This window comes from Lissotriton helveticus, chromosome 1_1, assembly GCF_964261635.1.
Source record: "Lissotriton helveticus chromosome 1_1, aLisHel1.1, whole genome shotgun sequence".
Lineage (NCBI taxonomy): Eukaryota > Metazoa > Chordata > Amphibia > Caudata > Salamandridae > Lissotriton > Lissotriton helveticus.
In genome coordinates, this window is record NC_136057.1 from 1686002786 (window position 1) to 1686008785 (window position 6000).

General features: G+C 60.2%; 1 protein-coding gene across 1 annotated transcript in view; it reads left to right on the forward strand.

Annotated features, from left to right (window-relative positions):
• SHMT2 (serine hydroxymethyltransferase 2) overlaps positions 1-6000 on the forward strand; it is a 197778-nt gene that overhangs the window by 143661 nt on the left and 48117 nt on the right. The window lies entirely within an intron of this gene.

The window sequence follows — 6000 nt, forward strand, 5'->3', positions numbered from 1 at the left end:
TCGTACACAGTTGAAGGTACACGCGGTGGGCATTTGCTAATCCATGAAAAGATTGCAATAATGCTCATGGTGTATTATTCATGCTATTCAACCTGAAACTTGAAACCCACCAGCCAACCAATCTTCCTTCCGCAACGATGCACATCTACTGCAAAGTTTGACCATGTCCTATAAGCCGATGGAATATCCGTGGAACCATAAAAAGTCAGTCATGTAAGAAAGCATCTCACAGTATCGGGTGTATGATTTACCTTCCAATGCAAATGGGATAGTGTCCTACAATTCCACTGATGGGCCCGTCATGTTCTTCCTGTGCAGGGTCACCAGAGTAGCTAGCTCTGCACGTGACCATCTCATTACATCCTGCAACCAATTACAAACTTTCAGAGGCCCTCTTTGATTTCCTCTCCATTGCTTTGTACCTCTCTCCTTTCCTCTCCATTGCTTTGTACCTCTCTCCTTTCCTCTCTATTGCTTTGTACCTCTTTGCGATTGTCTGCACCAGATCTGCAAATCTACACACCTGCCACATCTGTTTAGGCCTACGGATTTCACCCAACAAATACTGTTGAGGCTTTAATGTTATCTCCATCCGGGTTACCTCTTTATTTATCCCAGTTATCTCTGCCCAAAACGCTTAAATATGGCCACGCTCTCAAACCATTTGCCAAAATTGAACACCTGATTGTTGGTATCTTGAGCAGTATCATCCGCGCCACAATACATCTAGGCGATTGTGTAAGAAGAGAGTGAATATTTTTAGTGAATGTAATTATTTTGGGTAAATTTGAATCCGGTGTTCCTGGTCACGGATTTAGCATACTCCAGTACTTTGACAAATATGTCCTCAGCTAATCGTCCCCCCCCCTGTAAATTCCTCCCAAACAGATCTAGCCTATGATGTATCTCTCTGGAAATCTGGGGTCTGTGACTTACATATAAGAGAATCTGCGCAGAGAGTAGACCAGATCCAGCGGCTCCCCTGGGTCTTCAGGCCTGGTCAGCCTTGATGCTTTGAACGATGCCCTGTGACCTGTCTGGACCTCTAGCTGAAGTGGTCTCTGTCTCAAGTGGAGCTAGCCCCCGTGAACAAGTTACCCACCCTGTGAACAAGTTACCCACCGTGATGAGCCCAGCCTCTAAATATATCCGTTCATTGAAGTGCCTTGTTAACACACTGAATTTTGGCAAACACCACAGTGGTGTCTCCCATACATATGCTGTTGCCCTCAACCCCCCCCCCCTTTCCATAATAAGTAGTTCCAAATAACGTAAACTGCAGAGGGAGTGTCGACCACTCACGAGGGCAGGTGTCCAAGCATTCTATCTGCATGTTCCTACGGTGCAGGTATGGGTGATTCTGTGATGCTTCTTAAGCGTACCTAGGCCCCTCACATTCCATGTGATGCAACTGAGCGAGTTGCACACACGCCTCAATTTCAGGTTATGGGCACGGTCTCCCGCCGCCCATGGACTGTACTGGCAAATGAGCCCCAGAATGCATCGCATGAGGGCAATGTTGTGGGAACCCCACTCCTGGATTGCTGGAATGTTCTGTGGACCGCCTGGTCTTTACGTTTGAATAAGCAATCCCTGTTGTGTATGCTTGTTGCGTTTGAACCTCTCTCTAGCTGATGTATGGGCAACAGAAGTCATTCGGTGTGAAGGCGAGGGCCCTCAAAATGCAGGCAGGGGGCTCTGGCCGCCATCTTGGATCTCTCCCGGTCTTGGGGGCCGCTGAGCTCGTGCCTTGGATAACTTTGCCTGTCAAGCGGCCGTCTCCTGGCTCCCAGGGAACCGCATTGCTTCGGACTCTGACGTATGAGAAGCGGGCAGAAGGTGCTTGTGGGGTGGGGAGGGCGGTCGGCGGTCGGCGGAGCATAGACCTGTGGAGAACGCCAGACGGATTCACTCCATGCTGCATTGGAAGCTTGCTTCTGACGTATTCTTTCCTAGGAGTAGCTCCGGATGCTCGGTGATCTGTGACACTCTGCCCTTGGCATTTGCTCCGTGCTTGAGTGACAGTTGTCAGAATGTTTCTGAAACTCGACTGCTTGATTATTCACTGTTCTTACATGCCTGTGGCTAATATGCCGCAGCTTAATTTGCAGCTTAGTGAATGGTTTCTTTTGGTCTATTGTTTCGAGAGTTTTTTTCATTTTTAGATTCCAATTTTGCTTGAATGTATCATCACTGAACACAGCAAAGGGGGACTTTCGTGAACAATGTACTGTTTCTCTCAATAAAAAGAATCATTTATTTTCTCAGAATGTCTAATTTGTACATCACTTAATTGTACGTATTTTAATGTAGATTAGTTCTGATTTAAAAATAAAATAAAACCGCCTATTTAAGTTGTACATGAAATAACTACCTGTAGCACCAAGGGTTAGTCATCACCCTTTTTTTTTTTTGTAACTTCTTTGTGCTCCGAGATATTAAATGGATTTAGATTGCTTACACCTTACATCGTGAGCATGGTTGCTGGGTACCAGGAACAACAAGTCGTTTGTATGTCTACTTTTTGATGTTTCATATTTGATGTGAAAATGGTGAGCTGTCAAACCTCTTTGAATTGACAACACAGAAGTTGTTAAAAAGTGGAAGGGCCCAGGTGAAAAGTGGTGAAGGCCGGCAGCATTGAAGGGGCCCCTGCTGAGCAAAGGGTACTCTCATTGCAAGAGCCTCACACCTTCATCGAATTGGAGCCAGGAGGTGGAGAAAGTAGGTTTATAACCTTAAAGATCCTGGAGCCGCCATCTGCGGAAAAACATCAGCCCGGACATTGACAGATCTGTCAGTTTTAGTGGGGAACTTCTGATGTTCTAGTAGACCCTCCTCTTTTGCTGATGTGCAGTGGTTCAGCACTGAAAGCCTGCAACGCCCATATTCTGATAGTCTCTAGCCCCTTCAGTGCTAATGACGGCTCCAGCTCGTCATGATTCCAGTAGGGAAGGTGTTGGTACATTCCTTATGTTGGAGCGCCATCTAGAGCAAGTCCGGTAGATAATGTGTTTGCAATAGTAGCGCGCAATGCTTTCCAATGGGGCGACCAGATTGCCGGGCTTACATGGAAGGCCTGAGGTCCAGGGGAGGGCGGCCTCCCCATCCCGGGCGCTGTCCTTGGTCCTGCTGCGTGGCAGGGTGCCCGGGACGGGGTCCTGGAGGGCCCGGGGAGGCTTCCCCTGCGCCTCCGGGCTTGGGAGCCCAGGCTGGGTCCAGGGGCCCGGCCGGGCCCCGGGTCGGGTGCCACGGCCCTGGGCCCTGTCTCCCAGCCTGCCGCACTGCCAAGGGCCCGGGAAGGGGTTCCGATGTGCCCGGGGAGCCTCCCCTTGCTTGGCTGGGTTCAGGAGCAGTGGCTAGGGCCCCTGAGGGCCCGGGGAGGGCGGCCTCCCCACCCCGGGCTCTGTCCTTGGTCCTGCTGCGTGGCAGGGTGCCCGGGACGGGGTCCGGAGGGACCGGGGAGGCGTCCCATGCGCCTCCGGGCTTGGGAGCCCCGGCTGCGTCCAGGGGCCCGGCCGGGCCCCGGGTCGGGTGCTCCGGCCCTGGGCCCTGTCTCCCAGCCTGCCGCACTGCCAAGGGCCCGGGAAGGGGTTCCGATGTGCCCGGGGAGCCTCCCCTTGCTTGGCTGGGTTCAGGAGCAGTGGCTAGGGCCCCTGAGGGCCCGGGGAGGGCGGCATCCCCACCCCGGGCTCTGTCCTTGGTCCTGCTGCGTGGCAGGGTGCCCGGGACGGGGTCCGGAGGGACCGGGGAGGCGTCCCATGCGCCTCCGGGCTTGGGAGCCCCGGCTGCGTCCAGGGGCCCGGCCGGGCCCCGGGTCGGGTGCCACGGCCCTGGGCCCTGTCTCCCAGCCTGCCGCACTGCCAAGGGCCCGGGAAGGGGTTCCGATGTGCCCGGGGAGCCTCCCCTTGCTTGGCTGGGTTCAGGAGCAGTGGCTAGGGCCCCTGAGGGCCCGGGGAGGGCGGCCTCCCCACCCCGGGCTCTGTCCTTGGTCCTGCTGCGTGGCAGGGTGCCCGGGACGGGGTCCGGAGGGACCGGGGAGGCGTCCCATGCACCTCCGGGCTTGGGAGCCCCGGCTGCGTCCAGGGGCCCGGCCGGGCCCCGGGTCGGGTGCCACGGCCCTGGGCCCTGTCTCCCAGCCTGCCGCACTGCCAAGGGCCCGGGAAGGGGTTCCGATGTGCCCGGGGAGCCTCCCCTTGCTTGGCTGGGTTCAGGAGCAGTGGCTAGGGCCCCTGAGGGCCCGGGGAGGGCGGCCTCCCCACCCCGGGCTCTGTCCTTGGTCCTGCTGCGTGGCAGGGTGCCCGGGACGGGGTCCGGAGGGACCGGGGAGGCGTCCCATGCGCCTCCGGGCTTGGGAGCCCCGGCTGGTTCCAGGGGCCCGGGCGGGCCCCGGGTCGGGTGCTCCGGCCCTGGGCCCTGTCTCCCAGCCTGCCGCACGGCCAAGGGCCCGGGAAGGGGTTCTGATGTGCCCGGGGAGCCTCCCCTTGCTTGGCTGGGTTCAGGAGCAGTGGCTAGGGCCCCTGAGGGCCCGGGGAGGGCGGCCTCCCCACCCCGGGCTCTGTCCTTGGTCCTGCTGCGTGGCAGGGTGCCCGGGACGGGGTCCGGAGGGACCGGGGAGGCGTCCCATGCGCCTCCGGGCTTGGGAGCCCCGGCTGGGTCCAGGGGCCCGGGCGGGCCCCGGGTCGGGTGCTCAGGCCCTGGGCCCTGTCTCCCAGCCTGCCGCACTGCCAAGGGCCCGGAAAGGGGTTCCGATGTGCCCGGGGAGCCTCCCCTTGCTTGTCTGTGTTCAGGAGCTCCATCCGGGGCCCCTGAGGGCCCCGGGGAGGGTGGCCTCCCCACCCCGGGCTTCGTCCTGGGTCCTGCCGCGGGGCAGGGTGCCCGGGACGGGGTCCGGCGGGCCCGGGGAGGCTTCCCCTGTGCCTCCGGGCCTGGGAGCCCCGGCTGGGTCCAGGGGCCCGGTCGGGGCCCCGGGTCGGGCGCTCCGGCCCTGGGCCCGGTCCCCCGGGCTGCCGCTCCACCCAGGGCCCAGGACAGGGGTCCGTCGGTCCCTTGCAGGCCTCCCCTGCTTGTCAAGGTGTAAGCGGGCCCCGGGTCGGAGGGCCCGCCGGCCCCTGGCAGCCTCCATGGCTGTGGCCCGGCTGGGGCCCCGGGCCTCCGGCCCGCCATGCCCCGGGCGCCCGCTCCCTCCTTTGTGGGGGCACGGGGCGACCGGATGGCATCCCTTTCGTGCCCGGCCATCTGGTCGCCCGGATCCCCTCGGCCATCTGGTCTCCCGGATCCCCTCGGCCATCTGGTCTCCAGGATCCCCTCGGCCATCTGGTCTCCCGGATCGCCTCGGCCATCTGGTCGCCCGCAATGCTTTCCAATGGGGGCGACCAGATGGCCGAACTTCCCTGGAAGTCCCGATGAGGTGCCATTTGCCTCCCGGATCCCAGCGAGGGCTCCAGGAGGTCGGGTACTTTCGCGCCTTGGGTCCCCTCTGTCACCTCTAGTGCACGGATTACAAGAAAGGGGGGTAATTTTCCTCCGGATTACTAGGGAGAGGGTCAGTCAGACCTCCGTGTGGTCTGGCGATTCTGAATCAGGGGAAGGCAGGACCCGGGCCCTCCCGCCGGGGCCCCCAGGGGCCTGGGTACGCACCTGCTGCTTAGCCCCCTTGCCGATGGGCCTTTTCCTCCGAGTTTGCTCAGGCAGGTCCCCGCGAGGTCTGGCCATGCTGAGACGGGGCCAGGCAGCACCCGGGCCCGCCCGCCGGGGCCCCCAGGGGCCCGGGAATGCACCTGCCTCTCAGCCCTTTCCCGATGGTCCTTTTTCTCCGAGTTTTTTTCCACAGTCTGACCTCCGATAGGTCCGGCGGTTCCGAATCAGGGGAAGGCAGGACCCGGGCCCGCCCGCCGGGGCCCCCAGGGGCCCGGGTACGCACCTGCCGCTCAGCCCCCTTGCCGATGGGCCTTTTCCTCCGAGTTTTCTCAGGCAGGCCTCCCCGAGGTCTGGCCATGC